A 17,983-nucleotide genomic window follows, 5' to 3' on the forward strand; every position below is an offset into this window, starting at 1 on the left:
TTGGGAGCAGAGAGTGGAGGGCTTTCTTCATGGCATGATGCTATTGGAGCGACGTCACCGGCAGCCGAAGAAGTCATCAATTAGGTGATACCCCCCCCCCCCCCCCCCCCCCCCCCCGGCTGCTGGCCGCTGGCCGCCGGCTGCAGGAATGTGCTGGAATTCCCAGACACATACACACTTTAATACAGCCAGCAGATTTATGCCCAAAAATATCCATTCATAAATCCAGTTGTTCTAAAACACGATTACGTCACGCCGGTGGTGAAATAATACCACACGATGTTTGTTCACCTGCAGAACCAGCTATCTTGTAAATAAAACATGAATCAAATGGTAGCGCTGTGGGGCCCTGATACGGATGTGGGCTTTCCTTTTTGCCCTGTGTATGCTGGTATAGTATACAGTAGGCCTTAACAATGTGAGCAAATGATATCACTTTTGATTATGACACAAAAATTGCTCCCATTCTCGACTGATCTACTGTTTTTTTTTTTTTTTTTCTGGACTAACAGATTAATCTTTTGGTCCACTAAAACTTCAGCACATACAGAAAAAAAACCAACCAGTTTCTTTAAAGTCCAATATGCTGCCATGAAAGGATTAAATATGCCATAAATATGCAATTTATGTTTGTGTCAAATAAGGGAAAACTTCAAATTCTCACATTTGATACACTGAAAAAATAAAATATGGGCATTTATGCTTTAGCTAAATGACTCAATGATGAAATGCTTAGTTAGTGGTTGATTGACTAATAGATTAATACAAAATGTGCAGCTCCATATTGAAGCAAGTTAGAGCATTTTTTTTTTCATTTATAAAAAAATAAAATAATAATCTTTTAATTTCTGAACACAGTAATTCAATAATTTGTTCCCAACATTACAGTGCATGGCATTTTACAGCTACAAACTCCCACTACCTAAAACATATTTTTGGCATTTCTGTGCTGCAATTTCTTCTTTCCTCTTTAAAATATTGTACAAGCCTATGCTTGTGTCTTACAGGCTAATATCGACGAATTTACTGGCTGGTCCAATACCTCAGTCTCACCCCGGGTATATATGGCCAGAGGCATGTATTTCACATCATAAATTAAAAAAAAAAGATTAAGCTGTCACTAGGTTTTCCCTTTATTGAAGCCCTTTTCATAGAAGTTGACACGCGTGAATTACAGTTTAGTGTAGGAAATGCTGCTCTCAGTCCCGATAAACACATGTTTACATGCTAAATATGAAGTGAGGAGTTTTGGCAACATACTCTGCAGACTGATCAGGCCGTAGAGCGGTACGTGACACATGGCACGACCTGTACGCTTTCAGCCCGTGGAGCCACGTTGAAGATCTGTAATGCAGCAGCAGCTTAATCTTTGTGTCGCACACCATGAACAGACCTGTGTGTCCGGAGCAACATTGAACCCAGGTGAATGGTAGTGTTTAGATTGTGCTACGTCTCAGTCAGTGCATTGTCTCTTGACTTTGATGTCTTCTGATTTGAGCTGGTACCGCCTCCCATGTTTGAATTAAGTCATTCAGAAACCCACACAAAGACAGGAGGGTTTGTACACATAAAAAATGTCCCAGCTCTAAGAGACGCCCGTCTGTCCTCGGTCACCATCAGCTTGTGTGACATCTGACATGACCTCACTCTTTCTGGTCAGTAACGCTAACGGACACATCGGCAGCAGAGATTTAAATAAAACTTAGAGGAACAGATCAAGGTGCCTTGCTGAGGGGTTAGGGACACATGGGACAGTTTCTGTGCGCAAGATGTTGGCGATTACATGTATATATGCATATTGTCCTGATTTCAGCATCCTAAAGCATAACCAGCTATCATGGCTAGGAATTTAAAGGCCCTGCCCATCCACATAGGTGTTATACAGTGGGTACGGAAAGTATTCAGACCCCTTTACATTTTTCACTCTTTGTTTCATTGCAGCCATTTGCTAAAATCAAAAAAGTTCATTTTATTTCTCATTAATGTACACTCAGCACCCCATCTTGACAGAAAAAAACAAATGTAGAAATTTGTGCAAATTTATTGAAAAAGAAAAACTGAAATATCACATGGTCATAAGTATTCAGACCCTTTGCTCAGTATTGAGTAGAAGCACCCTTTTGAGCTAGTACAGCCATGAGTCTTCTTGGGAATGATGCAACAAGCTTTTCACACCTGGATTTGGGGATCCTCTGCCATTCTTCCTTGCAGATCCTCTCCAGTTCCGTCAGGTTGGATGGTGAACGTTGGTGGACAGACATTTTCAGGTCTCTCCAGAGATGCTCAATTGGGTTTAGGTCAGGGCTCTGGCTGGGCCAGTCAAGAATGGTCACAGAGTTGTTCCGAAGCCACTCCTTTGTTATTTTAGCTGTGTGCTTAGGGTCATTGTCTTGTTGGAAGGTGAACCTTCGGCCCAGTCTGAGGTCCAGAGCACTCTGGAAGAGGTTTTCTTCCAGGATATCTCTGTACTTGGCCGCATTCATCTTTCCTTCAATTGCAACCAGTCGTCCTGTCCCTGCAGCTGAAAAACACCCCCATAGCATGATGCTGCCACCACCATGTTTCACTGTTGGGATTGTATTGGGCAGGTGATGAGCAGTGCCTGGTTTTCTCCACACATACCGCTTAGAATTAACGCCAAAAAGTTCAATCTTGGTCTCATCAGACCAGAGAATCTTATTTCTCATAGTCTGGGAGTCCTTCATGTGTTTTTTGGCAAACTCTATGCGGGCTTTCATATGTCTTGCACTGAGGAGAGGCTTCCGTCGGGCCACTCTGCCATAAAGCCCCGACTGGTGGAGGGCTGCAGTGATAGTTGACTTTGTGGAACTTTCTCCCATCTCCCTACTGCATCTCTGGAGCTCAGCCACAGTGATCTTTGGGTTCTTCTTTACCTCTCTCACCAAGGCTCTTCTCCCACGATTGCTCAGTTTGGCTGGACGGCCAGGTCTAGGAAGAGTTCTGGTCGTCCCAAACTTCTTCCATTTAAGGATTATGGAGGCCACTGTGCTCTTAGGAACCTTGAGTGCTGCAGAAATTATTTTGTAACCTTGGCCAGATCTGTGCCTTGCCACAATTCTGTCTCTGAGCTCCTTGGACAGTTCCTTCGACCTCATGATTCTCATTTGCTCTGACATGCACTGTGAGCTGTAAGGTCTTATATAGACAGGTGTGTGCCTTTCCTAATCAAGTCCAATCAGTTTAATTAAACACAGCTGGACTCCAATGAAGGAGTAGAACCATCTCAAGGAGGATCAGAAGAAATGGACAGCATGCGAGTTAAGTATAAGTGTCACAGCAAAGGGTCTGAATACTTATGACCATGTGATATTTCAGTTTGTCTTTTTTAATAAATTTGCACAAATTTCTACATTTCTGTTTTTTTCTGTCAAGATGGGGTGCTGAGTGTACATTAATGAGAAATAAAATGAACTTTTTTGATTTTAGCAAATGGCTGCAATGAAACAAAGAGTGAAAAATGTAAATAGGTCTGAATACTTTCCGTACCCACTGTATCTGTCCCGATTAGATTAAGGTAACATCAGGCTGAGTCATGCCAGGATTTATATGAGGTCATTAAAGTATGTCCAAAGAAAAAGAATAAAGGTATGTAATTGTGTTTTGTAGGACCTTTTTAAGTGCCTTTCATTTCTTATGACAGCATTTACTATCCAAAGATATACAAGATTTATTCATGTAGATTTTTCTTGGCTTCCTCTCTGTCTCTGAGTCACTGGGTGCACAGAAGACCAGATATGTCTGTTCCTCAGGCGAAGCCAGTGCAGGAGCTTTTTTTTTTCTGTTGGTCAATTTGAATTCTTTCAGCGATTTAGATGTTTTCGTTGTTCAGGCAGTCATGCTTTCCAACCAGTTGGATGCAGTTCTTACTGCACCGAGAGGGGGTTAATTTTCTGTTTTGTTTCTTAGCCTTGGTTGATCCAGAAGGGTTGTGCACTGGCAATAATCCGGCATTTTGATTTGTAAGATGCAGGAGTTATATTCAATATATTGCAAAATATTGTGACTGTTTAATTTTTTAAAAAAAATCTTAAATTACATTTCACCTCCATGAGCATAAAACGTGAGTTGGGATCCGCATTGGCTTTTTCTCCCTGTCCCTGTAACATCCAACACCACAACGCTAAGTTTTGTGCCCTCACGGCAAAAGAATTGGCACAAATCTTTGGATAAAAACTAATATTGAAAAATGGATGGTCTGTTTATGAGAATCAATGCAGTACCACAAAACAGCATAATATTACAACAATGAAATGTATCAATATTTTCTTCTGACAGAAATATCTCAAAAACATTTAAATGGATATAGATGATATGTTTTATAATCATTTACGGTGCCCAGAGGACACATTGCATTGGCTTTGATGACCTTGAACTTTTCATTTTTGCACCAATAGCAGGCTCACAGTTTTGTTGACAAGTAAGTTATGGTGTCAACCATTTGATGTTCAAAACAAGTGGTTGACTCAAACAGTATCTTTTTAAAGACATTTTGACAGGACAATTGTCCCATTTAGCATGTGATGTTAGCATTTAGCTCAAAGCATTAGAGGACAGCATATTGAATGGTGCAATCTGTATTATAGTATTATCAAAATCACCACAAACTGGCCTGATCTACAATTAACTTACAAGTCCACAGTTATGAATAGATGAGCTAAAGTAAACTGTCACATTGCTGATGCATAAAAATGATGACACATGTGTCAGGTTTATTTACCAAGCAGAAGGGGATGATGCTCATCTGCCTTTCACACTTGATCAGATATTGAGAGAAAGAATGTTGCGTGTCAGCACTATGTTTTTAGTTGGGTTTTTTTTCCCTTTTTCACTAATTAAAAAACAAACACGTTCCATATTTGCTTCACCCAGAGGCATTGTTTGTGAGGAACCACATGCTCAGTGTTGCCTTGATGTTTTCGATCATCAGCACAAGGAGATCCAGTCACACGTTTGGGTTTGAATTGCTGAGAAGAGCGTTTGTGGACCAAAGAAACCGATATATTGGCCTTGCAGCTACGAGTCAGATCTTCAAAGCCTTTTTCCCAGCTTTTATCACTTCTGTTCATTGTGTTGACGACACACTATGTTCTAGGCCGGACTAATGCGAGCTCAGCTGTGCTTTGATATTATTGGATTCATCCACTAACATAACACCGTATTGACTCTGTGCGTGTCTGTGTACAGATACAGATGTGCAGCGTCTGTAGGTGGAGTGCCAGGAGATACTTTGGCACCGATTGTGGCCCAAAACAAAGTTCACACAGAGTCCACTTTATGTTTCATTGTCCAACTTTTCCTTTGTTGTCCTTTTGAAGTTCAGGTACCGGGCTGCACAGAGTAACCTGATCTTATCGTTTTATTCCATCAACAGATTTTCTTTTCGTTTGGTCTTTCTTGCGGATCTGGCTATTGGTTCCCTGTGTGTGTGTGTGTGTGTGTGTGTGTGTGTGTGTGTGTGTGTGTGTGTGTGTGTGTGTGTGTGTGTGTGTGTGTGTGTGTGTGTGTGTGTGTGTGTGTGTGTGAGAAAGAGAGATACTGGAGTTGATGCTAGGGTTTAGGAGTTAGGTTCAACAGGTTGTGGAATTGATGCTATAGATTTGAAAAAGACTGCCACACTTTCAGCTTCTCTTATAGCAGTCAGCATCAGCATTTATCTTTTATAGGGCTGCAACTACAGATTATCCTCATTATCAACCAATCTATTTTTTTCCCCTCAATTCACTAGTTTATTGTTTTGGCTTTAAAAAGGCATAAAATAGTGATAGATATTCAACTAATTTTGCAATTTTCAAAAGCTCAAATTGCTTATTTTTCCATTTAACATCCCAAAATCTGCCTGCTGTCTCTAGAATAGACAGAAAAGCAGCAAATCCATTGGCCTACAAGTGAGAGATTTACATGCAGTGTTTGCTGATAAAATTATACTTGCAGAGATTTATTATTAAAATATATCTGACAATTTACCATCAATCAGTTGATGAAACAGTCAATTCATTGTTCCAAATCTGCTCTCCTTTCTCTCTTTCACCTGTTTACTTCCTGCGTTCTTTGTTTCCATTGACCAGGTCAAAAGTTTTGATCTCTGCATGTCGTTCCAACAAACTTTGCCCTTCAACCTGACACTCTTGATTTGGATGAATCAAAATAACTTTATGGAAAAAAAGGGATACAAGCAAAGTGGCAGGAAATGAAAAATTGCATGTTGATACCTGCTTATCGGTTTTCTAATCAAAGAAATCATGTATATCTTTTAAAAGAAGTGAGCCAAAAAATATTATTTTGATATCATAGCCAAATAATTTTGTTTGTACAATATCATCCTCAGTGCTCAAGATGCCATCTGTGCTTTCGTTATTAGGAATTGTTTAACTAATGGCAACAAATACACGAGTGCTTTGAAAGTTGCAGCAGTAATAACGCTAATCTTTTCTCTGACATGTTTTGTTCAGTGATGGGTCATAGCTGACACCGTCACATTTATTTTTCTCACGTTATCACCTTTCCCTTTATTAAGTTTGGACTGTCCCTTAAAACAAGTTGACTCTTGTTGTACACGTTGCCCTAGAAACACTGGCTGTGTGACTCTGGTAGACCAGTAGTAATCATTTTCAGAGCAAGTCCTAGTCGCCATGGTGACCGGCACAACAATGATGTTGTAGTTTGGATAGTAGAGCTGGCACAAAGTCATATTTCTTCTGTACTATAATCTTTCATTGACCTTTGACCTGTTGTTGGTCACCCATCCCTCCCAATGCATCTTCTGGGTTAAAGTTGATCCCACGGTCCAGCTGTGCTTCCCGTATTTTACACTTTTCCAGTGTTTTATTTGCAGTCTTAATATCCCCGTGAAGATATTTTGTGGTTTTAAGTACAACAAAAACGATCTCCCCTCTTCTATAGAGCTCAACCTAGAACAGGCTGTTTGGTGCCTGTCTCTTTAAGGTGCATTATCAATGACCCTCTCCTCTGATTGGCTGACTCTTTTCGGAGCGAGGCACGACCAGGTCAACCGCACATTTTCTTCGGCCTTGTAGCCTGTTAGCTCTGTGACATCACAACCTACAGAGGACCAAACGGCACAGCTGCTGGATACGTCCTTTGTGCATTCTCTGGGATTTTGACACTTCCACAGAATTTATACACTGTAGCATGTAGACTTGATTTACAATCAAAAACAAAATGGAAGTCTGACTTCATACTGTACAATATGGGACCTTTTTAAAGACCAAAGGTTGTAAAGGTTTCAGCTTTTCACATCGGAGGATGACGGGTCCTTGCAAGTTTCACTGGCTGAGGCTCGGTCTGAATGGATTCATTCATTAAATGGATCTGAATTAGGATACCAAGACACGCTGGGGTTGTGAGCGTGAAATGCACATAAAGTGACACCAGTATAATAGCATCCATTAGTCATAACTCATGACGGAGCACTGGTGAGTCTAAATGCTAATACTGTTCTCGGGATATATATCTGTCAGCACAACAGGCTCCTCTGCATGAAATGAGCCGACTGTAACCTGACGTATGTTCCCTGCGTTGCTCTGTGAACTGCATTGATTTCAGCCCGAGCGTTGCTCAGCCAGTATTCTTGGACTGTCCAGGGTGGGACACGGTTTATTCACGGCAGGGAGTAAAATTAATTACACTCTGTCAAAAATCAAATGGCTTGTTGAGGTTTGGGTTTATTTACTTTGTAAATTTACAAAAGTGAAGCACGTATGTGAAACGAGAAACAAAAAGATGACATTCTGGTTTGTCAACATATCGATGTATAAAAATACTAATCACGTACAACAACAAAAGAACACCTTCACTTTGATTCCTCGTGTCTTTAATGTTTTTTAGGTAATATATTCCTTGATTAGATAGCGTCAGCAAAAAGAGATGAGCGAAAATGAGCCACAGAAACATGCAACAAAGGACTGTTTTAATGGTTTGTGCTTGATTCTCCCATAAAAGTAGATCGACAATTTGTTTTTTTAATACTGTTTATCAAGTTTATTTTGATATTTGAAACACATATTGCTAGTGTGAGACATTAAAACTATACAGTCCACATTGTACTTCTTTGGACATTTTTTTTTTTTTTAGTTTTTTTAGACTCAATATACTCAATATAGTTCTTTTATGCTTAGTGCCCAACACATTCAAAACCAAACCATCAATTTGAGTTTTTTGTGGAAAATCTTTTGCAGTCAACTACTGTGTGAAGTCTTGGACCCACAGACATCAGCAGATACTTTGTTATCTTCCCTGGTGACGCCCTTTCAGCCCTTCACTGCACCCACCTTCAGCTTTTGCTTTTTGCGGGGTCTCTACCTTTCTCCGCGTCGTCATGAAGTGGAATGCAGCTCGGTCTGATGTAAATCAGGTGATTCAAGACATTCCCCCTCTTCACCCGAACATCCTCTTTGGTTGCGTTTGCTTGAGGATTGCTGTCCTCCTGAATAAAGACACGTTGATGCCTTTGCTGAATCTGAGCTCCTGTATATCTTTGCATTCGTACTGCTGCTTTTGTCAGCAGTAAAATCATCAATAAATGCCACTGCCCCCAGTTCCATTGTGACCAGCAGCAGGTTGGACAGATGAGCTGGTTTGCTTTTGTCATCTACCTCTCGGGAAGGAAGCGAATAAAGTGTTTCCAAAAATGATAAAATATGTTGCTTGAAGAAAGACTTTGGAATTGGGATCTAAACATTTCATTTGTTGTTGTTTTTTTTGTGGTTGTGTGCAAGTTCAGCTTGTTATTGAGATGGATTTTCTTTATTGATTTCCAGGTGACAAGCTTAAGGTCTGGACCGGCTCCCCTGTTAATGAATTGAATTGATTCTCGGGGGAAGGCAGGAGACCTGTTACCTGGGAAGGAACCCCAGTGGGCTCGTGTCTTCGAGTTGGCAGATGTCCTAGTTCCAGTAGTGGGTTGTTGACTAGTATGTAATGTATAGATGCGAGGAAGAGCTCCGCGATTCGATCTTTGGCAGGCAGATTTGTACGGCTCAGCCAATAAAGCTTCCTTCATCAATACTGCAGCCCGCCCGGACGTAGCTGATGGCAGGCGCCGAGATCACATGCGAGCTGCATGTAGAAAGAAAAAGGGAGACGGAACGATGAGATGCACGCTGAATGCTAGAGAGGTGCAGCACGAGATAAAGAGGGAATAAGAGGGCGGGAAAAGGACCGAGACGGTGAAAAGCCGAGTTTGCCGTGTGGGAGCATGTGTCTAGTCTGGCCAACCAATAGCAACAGGAAAGCCCGGGATGGCGAGAGTGAGTAAGGAAAGTGGAGAGAGGGAATTGGAGGATGCCACAGGGCAGCTGCAGGCAGGAAATGAGGGTTAGCAAAATCTGCTGTGTTGGGCACATGAGGCAAAGCACATACATTATAATAGGTTGCTGAATAGAGAAGCAGAACGGAAAGGCGAAAATGCTCATTCACGTACAAACATGCTACAAACGCATGTCTGGTTTACCATGTGTTATTCATTCAGCGTTGTCGCCGTCACAGCCTTCGAAAATGTGTCGTTACGAGTGAGAACTGAAGGACAACAATTTCTACGGTCTCCGTTAAGCAGTTCAGCCGAGGTCAGGGACCAAAGAAACAGTCGCATTTGTGTTTTTTTTTAGTTCATTGTCAAGGCTATGAGGGAGCCGTCCACACCCACTGGCTGTCATGTCAACAGCCAGCCAATGTCTGAGGTGATACAGAGTTAATAACAAACCAAATTGTTGTCTAACCATTGTGTGTATTCCAGAATTTATTTAGTCTATATCTGTCTTTAAAAAAAAAAATAAAAAAAAATCCTCTTATGAATAGAAGTGGAATGAATGGACTCGTACTGTCAAAGAGACTGGCTACGCCCCACTCAGATCATCCATTGTTACATACTGAATTGTAATACGATATTAGCCGTTTCCTCTGTGGTGTCTGAGTGGGAATGAGTTTCTCCCTGGTGACCACGGTGCCGGTATCACTGCTGGCTGACGGACTAATTGAATGTAGAAGTAGGCCACTCCGGTGGGCGTTAAGAGTAGGAACTCCTGAAGAGAAGCTGCCTGTTTAAACTCACCTTTTCAACAGCTGTGTGAGGTGTGCTGGGTTTGTTGCTTCTGAACTTAGCTCTTAATGTGGGTAAAGTTGAGTGGTTGGTTTATTTTAGCTGTGACAGCAGGGCCACACTCGTCAGGCCTGCCAGTACTAATCCAGAGCCATTTTATGCACGGCTTCTCATCTAGTTGCTTGCTTTGGCGGCTTTTAGAGTTAATTTTCCTGTTGGATTTTGCTCCCCTTGACGAACTAGATGTTTGCCTAAATGGGGCATTTTGAGCTTGTTAAGTATTTTCCTCCTGCTCCTACCTGCTTTCCAAGAACGCTGGCCAGGAAAGCACAAGATCCGAGTAAATCTACCGAGTCGATTGGGCTGAATGAGGAGACAGAACAAGAGTGAATTAAAAGGAGGGATTCCCGAGTTCAGAGTGTGTCTGGTCCAAATAGGATTTGTCCTACGAGGGACAAGAAGTGAGGATTTTCTTCTGTCATGTAATGCTTGTTAAGTGCAGTCCAGTTGCAGGCCAGTGGGTCATCATGGAAAGAGCAAGGGGGAAATATTAATAGGGCATGTAATTCTGTGAGGACAGAAGCTTATCACAGTTGGGGAGGTTGGAGATAGCACAGAGTCACTCTCCGCTGCCACCTACTGGCTAACTGGGAGGAAGGACTTTCTTCTGATTTCATATTTCTGTTTCATTTTTCAAATCAGTTCTTTATTTCTACCTTCAAAAATGTGTTTTTCTGGTTTTCTATCAAGCTAGATTTCTTACAATGTAAAGTCTCTATCAGATAGATTATTATTATGATTCGATTATTATAAACCTAATTTCTGCTCATAGTCAGACTGTTGGTTTGAACTGAGACCTGAGATGAGTGAGACTTGTGTTGAAAAGACAGAACCTGAAGTGGCTCTGGCAGATTTAGTTCTTCTTTTTTTTTTTTTTTTTTTTTTAAGCATAAAGTGCTGCCTTTTCAGTGTTTCTCCTCCTGAAAGTGTTATGCTGCTTTATTCAAACGCAAAGCCTGCATATTTGCACTTTCATTATATTCATTGTTAAACTCTGACCTATGCATTATGTTGCAGTTCACTGCCCTTAAGGGAGATGTATAATTGGGGATGATTTTAACATACATGTTGATGTTGCAGCAACCTTTTATGGCCTTGAATTAGCTGGTCAGTATAGTCCCACTTTGACTTATTCTCTCTGATACTGCGAAGAGTCTAGAAACTGTACATAAAATGAATTCGTCCAAAAACCATGAAGAGGAGATGAAGGGGCAGTTTTGTTTAGCTTTGAGTAGTGCATACTGAACTTCCTCTTAAGTTTGCAGAATGCCCAACAACCTCCAAAAATGTGACAGGGCAGTCTCTATGTAGCCTGAGAGTCAAGACCCAGGGCAAACAGGTCTGAGACCGAGACCAGCAAGTATGTAGTTACAATTAAAAGCAACGCAGATGAGTGTGTCGCCATTTTTATGTTATCTTCTCTCTGCTCTGGTTTCTATTTGGTAGATGGACAGTGAATGAACACAGTTTAAACAAACTGTAGAGACTAAACTTATATTACAGAAGCGAGGAGGGCGAGTGAATACGTGAAGGGTGTGTGTGGAAATTACACCCTTGTTTACGCCCTGTGCACCACAACATTGTGTGATGTTGCGCATCACTTAATGTCCATTTTTTTTAAAAATAATATTGTTCAACTTCAACTTCTTTAATGTCAACCCACTGCATGACAAACAGACATATAGATGGATGGGGAAAAAAAAAATCGTTTCTCACCGTCCCACTGTGTGCAAATAAAAAGACAAAACAAGAAAAGCATAAATATGCAACAACAACAAAAAAACAGACAACTTAGTGCAAATATGGGTCCACAGTGCAAACGTTGAGAGACCATGGGGCGAGGGGGAGAGAGGGGAGAGAGCCCAGCATGTCGACTACCCACAGCTTCTCATTGCTCGGTGAATAGCTTTTGCACAACATGAACAGTCATCATTGGTGTAATAGTAATTGGCCTCCCTTTAAAAATAGGAAAAGTTAAACATCAACTAAAAGCTCCGTCATGGAAAATGTAGAGACAGTTTTAGTTAACAGAAACTGCAGAAAGCCGATGATGATGATATACCAAGATGCTGCTCATGTCGACAGTGTGGTTCAGTGGCTCAGTGGTTAAGAGCAGCACATTTAAACATTTGTCCCATTCGCTCACTGATAATTACAGCTAACATGATGAATGCAGACTCAGGTACCACCGAGCAGAATCAATACTCATTCCTGTGGTATTGGATTGCTCGTGTCGACTGCGCTCGCCGCTCATGTTTGCAGTCTCGCCACAAGGCATTTGTTTGTCTCGGCATCTCCTCAGCACACTAACCCATATCTCCTGAGAGTGTGTATATCCTCCACGTGTGTGTGTGTGTGTGTGTGTGTGTGTGTGTGTGTGTGTGTGTGCGTGTGCGTGTGCGCATCAGCTCCCTCCTATTAAGGCTGCTGCTATTGTAAACACGGAGTAATTGACCACACAGAGCAATGGTGTCCTCATTTAGCCCAGTCTCCAAAAATGGAGAGTATCTAAGTATACAATTTGTATAAACTTGAATAAAGAGGTGGATTAGGTCAAATAAACCAAAAAAAAAAAAAAAAAAAAAAATGATGCAATCCTGTAATTTATGACCCTGAACCCCATGAACCTAATGATCCTCAACTCCCTCAGTTGCACAACTAGATATGTTGAGTTTACCTTCCACTTCATCTGCAATTACAACTGAAATTGCCTTTTTAGTATGTTGCCTTCATTTTGTCAAAACAAATAAACACAAATTTGTCTTTGTTTTACATGAACTAGTGTTGTAGTGAAGCACATATTCAGAACTGGGTGTGCTTTGTTCATTTGTTGTCTTCATTAGCGCTGTATTTGATCTCTTTTTGTTGCACAGCTGCTCTTATGTGAAAGGACAGCAGCCTTTTGAGTGCTGGTTTACTTTTGTAGGAATTGTATATGTAAGCCATTAACTAGTGCTACACAGTATACATGTACAACAGCCCTCCTCAGTCTTTGAGCTTCTGGGTTTCCAGTGGATCTTTCTCACATATCTAACCTTAAAGTAAAGTTCTCTACATCTGCCTTAAACAATTCAAAAATATTGTCATGGTTCGGTTTGTTTCATATAGGAATTGCCCAGCATGTTTTTGTGAGCTCCATTTTTCCACTTTTCCTTTCTCAATTGGCTCCTTTCTGACGTGACTGCTGTTTGGCTCCAGAACCAGAACTTGTAATCTCTCAGTCAGAGACATTTAACCGACCGTCTCCGGCTATTTTCAGAGACATTACATCAGTAGTTCTGCAAAGTGAATTATCTCATTCATTGTGTTGACATAACATGTCCAAGTTTCTGGTGTTTTCTGGTGATCACAGGCCTGCCTCCTCTCTCTGCTGCAGAGTTGTTATCACAATACTGTGGAAAGACAAAGGTGCTCATTGTTGTACGCCCCCTCTCTGCTCGTGGCCAAGACTATTTCCTCTCCTACCCGTCCTTTCTAACACCATAAAAAAAAAAAACTTGAAGTTTATCCTTGTTTAGCCTCTGAAAGTACTGCTTTTTACTTCTCCCTGGTGCCCTGTATCCCATTATAGATGCCTTGTTTCAAGTGAAAAGTGCATCGTGTGCAGGTTTGAGACCCAGAAATGCAATTCCCATTCTGTCCAATAGAGGGTAGCCATGTCCAAGTTTCTGGTGTTTGGTGAAAGGATCCATTATAGGTCCTGCTCTCCCCTCAGATGTTTATGTCACATTCAAAAAGACTGAATACTTTAGCTTTCACCTTATGTTTACTTATTAAAAACAATAGTTGTCCATTTCTATGGGCTTCTGGTGAATACAAGGCTTACTGTTTTATGCGTGTTTGTCTAAACAGACACAAAATGTGATTCTGGCTCACTTGTTCCTTCTGTCAATAAATTGTTCTGCAACTGTAGTATGTATGTAACTTACACACAGTTAGTGTTGTTGTGTACAAAATAAAGATGTGAGAAATACTTTTTTTTCCACATAATTCTAGTTTTTTTGCTGGATATCTGAAGGCAAACTATTATTTTTCTGCTGACATAAAACTAAAACATGTATTTTGTTGAAACTGTATGTTTTTATAGAGATATCGTGCAAACACGGTGTCATTACTGACATTATTTTAGGGCCATGTCATCCACATAACTGCGGTGTATTTGGTCATCAAATTGAGCAGTTAGGTGCAGCTTGTTTGGTTAAATACGAGGTAAAGAACAGATTTTTGTAGGCTGATTTAGTTTGAGGCATTGCTCTAAAATCCAAGACTTAGAAACGGAAATGACTGGTTTGATCTAACGATAAGTTGTAAATGTCTCGGATGTCTTTTGCAAAGGATTTTTTTCTGGACAGTTATTTAAGAAAGGAGGAATTTGTGATTAATAAGTTGTGGTTGAACCTTTAAAATCACAATTCTGGAGAATTTGAACATGTCAGAAAAATTCTCTAAAATTCCTTTAAAGATTTCACCAAAGATGGTTTTATCTGGCACGTCACCTGCATTGTATAATACGTTGTACACTAATCTCACAAACACCTTTATCTCAATTAATCTTTGCCACAGGATCTGTCCCTACCTCCATTAGTGAAGTGAAAAGGCTCGAAAAAAAACACGAAGCCGGCCATTTTGTGGGTGAGCTCGGTGTTAAGTGTGACCCAATCCCTTGTTTGATAGAATCCATTTAAACATGTCCGAGCTGAGGTCAGAGTTCAGGAAGATCAGCCATCAATTAAACACACACCACTCAGTTAATGAGCTTTCAGTCATGTTCACACACACACACACACACACGCACACGCACACACGCGCACACGCACACACACACACACACACACACACTTGCTTTATAACTTGCAAAGTGGACACATTCAAACATATTGCTTGAGAGTGTGTTCTCCAGGGTAATGAGGCACAGACAGTGCAAGGTGCTTACCTGTGTATGTCTGGATGACTTACGAGCACTCAACACTGAGCTGTTTGTGTGTGTGTGTGTGTGTGTGTGTGTGTGTGTGTGTGTGTGTGTGTGTGTGTGTGTGTGTGTGTGTGTGTGTGTGTGTGTGTGGGAGCGATTATAGACTTTTCCGCTTCACTAGAAGAAAGTAGAGTGAGAAGAAGTGCCGAGAATGAAAGGGTTCAAGACAAAGGCCTTGAGGAATATTCAAACCCATGACAGGCCCAAATATCTGCTAGTAGGACTTATAAAGGCAGACATATTGACATGTCAAAGCATGAAAAGCACGAGTCAAAGTCAACTTTATTGTCAATTCACCATATGTACAAGACAAGACAAGAGAGTTCAGCATCCCGACAGCCTCACGGGCGAAGCTGTTCCTCAGTCTGGAGGAGCATGACGGAGGCTGAACTACCTCCTCCCAGAAGGCAGGAGGCTGAAGAGGCTGTGTGAGGGATGGTTGAGTCTCCCACGATGTTGACTGCTTTGCGGGTAAGGCGGGTGCTGTAGATGTCCATGTAATAACATTAATAATGGCTGCATTGTGTTTAGGCTTGAGTTGGGTTTGGTATTGTGCATGTCGTTGTCCTGGCTGACCTGGACTCTTAGATAGAACAAAGTGAGTGTATGATCCAATAACTTTCACCTGTATTCATAACCTTGATAGAACTGGTTTTGCATCTTTCAAATGGAATGAACCACAAGCTGCCTTAAACTGTATATTTTTTTTTGTTCATTTTAAAGTTTGATTATTTGATGTCTGCTGTGACTCTTGTAACTGGTTTTTATTAAAGGTTCAGTAGGATTCAGGGGAACCTACTGGCAGAAATGGAACATAATTTGATATCAAATATAATGATGTCTCCTAAAGTGTAAAATCACCTGAATCGTTGTGTTTTCATGACCTTTAAATAAGCCCTTTATATCTACATGGGGAGCGGGTCCTCTTCAGTGAAGCACACCATGTTGCACAGCCATTTTTCTACAGTGTCCCAGGAGGGACAAACCAAACTCTGGCTCTAGATGGGGACTTTCACATTTATTTGTAAGTTTCACGGCCACCATAGGTTCTCTTACACACCTGGCAGGGGAAGGTGATGCCTCAGCACTGAATGCCACTAGATGCTGCTACTCCTTTCGTCTGTTGTCTCATTTCTTGTTTCTGTTCTTTGTCCTGTTGTCTAAGGATGGATTGTCTCTTGCTTTCAGGTCTTTATTGAAAAGGAGATCCGTATGATTAATGAGTTTACCTGATTAAATACATTTAAATGACAAAGAGACTTCATTAATATTGTTAGTTCCATTTCTGTTTGTCTGCTAGAAAAAGTTGAACTGCCCTTTATGAATATGGAATTCATGTTAACTCGTGTTTTTTGTGTGAAAGCTCTGATATGAAATGTGCATCAAGACTAAAGAAACGAAAATGCCTCATGTCATGTAAAGTTCCCCATTTAAATGAAATGGATGGTGTGCTGTATTGTCAACTATCACATGACCAGGTCTGAACCATACAAACATCTTAAGTTTTAAGGTTATGTGAACATTCACCTTTTACATGTTCAATGTATTTTTTTCATTGCGCCGAAAGAAAAAAACCCGTCTTTTATGAGTACTTAAAATGTTTAGATCATTGTGCTTCCATCGACTTTACTGCTTCCTTCCTACAATTTAAATTTCCTTTGTTTTCTTCGTTTTGACAGCAGGAAATGAGCCACTGCAACTCACCACTAGTGAATTTATTTTTGCCTCCTGTGCGTGCAGATTTGCAGCTACTACCCACGGGCCACGTGATGCAGCTTGAATTATAGAGTCCCTATAGACAAGCGTGCTCCATATGGAAGTCTGTAGCAGAGAAAATGACCTGCCGTAGGGCTAACCGGAGGCTATCGGTATGTCAATCAATCTGCACCTGCACCGCTCTAAACGCACACAAACTTCTCTGCCACCCAATTGAATACAGAACAAGCCAACTTGCGTGCAGGTGATCTTGCGTGATGTGTTTCCACTTGGGGGCAGTGTTTTCTCTGCAGACAGTGATAACAAGGCAGCCGACACAAAGAGCACAGTCACTGTTGAAGTAGCATCGTCTTAGTCGGCTGTCTTAGTGCGCGCGCACGCACACGCACACGCACACACACACACACACACACACACACACACACACACACACACACACACACACACACACACACACACACGCTATGCAGAGCACGCAGCGGATGCATTTGCCAGTTGCCTGTGTGATTGTGCTTCTGCTGTGACTTCTGTCTGTGGCTTCATTTCAGTAGGTTGAGGGTGATGTATGTCCAGGAGCGACGGGACCTGCAGTACGTGTGTCTGTGTCCGAGTGTGTGTTTGCCTGCATAAACCCCCTCTCTCTCTCCCCAGCATCCACCAGGCAGTGAGGAGAAGTAGGCCGCTTAAAGATAGCTCCCGGCAGCCTCAATACCGGCTCCCAAAATATATCTGCTCATGAGAGTCATCATCTCCCTCCCTCCCCCTCTTCCTTATTCTTCTTTTGCGCCGTCTCCTTTTGAAAATAGAACGAGAATCAGCCTTTGAATTTGTAAATTGATACCCTGGGTGAAATATCCTGAGATGTGTGTGTGTGTGTGTGTGTGTGCGCGCGCGTACGCATGTGTGCATGTTTCCTTTACATGAATGAGGTATTCCATTTTTGGGACACTGAAGTCTCACTTATAAGTTATCCCCATGAAAAGGTGACATGGTGACATCAGGATCGTACCACTGCACCCGTCGAAATTGGGGGAGTTGACTGAGAAGGGTGGTCATCCATTACTTCCCTTATGGTCTGATCCCCCTGGGGGAAATGTGTACTAGAAAGATGTGATTGCATGGTGCAAAATAAGGACGCACCAATTCTAGTTTTTCTCGCC

The 17,983-nt window shown here is 41.5% G+C and overlaps 1 protein-coding gene across 1 annotated transcript in view; it reads left to right on the plus strand.

Annotated features, from left to right (window-relative positions):
- Positions 1–17,983, plus strand: part of srpk2 (SRSF protein kinase 2) — a 67,111-nt gene that overhangs the window by 1,129 nt on the left and 47,999 nt on the right.

Source organism: Brachyistius frenatus, unplaced genomic scaffold (assembly GCF_029030835.1).
Source record: "Brachyistius frenatus isolate BFR_SWC_R1_liver_20210118 unplaced genomic scaffold, ASM2903083v1 Contig_19, whole genome shotgun sequence".
NCBI lineage: Eukaryota > Metazoa > Chordata > Actinopteri > Embiotocidae > Brachyistius > Brachyistius frenatus.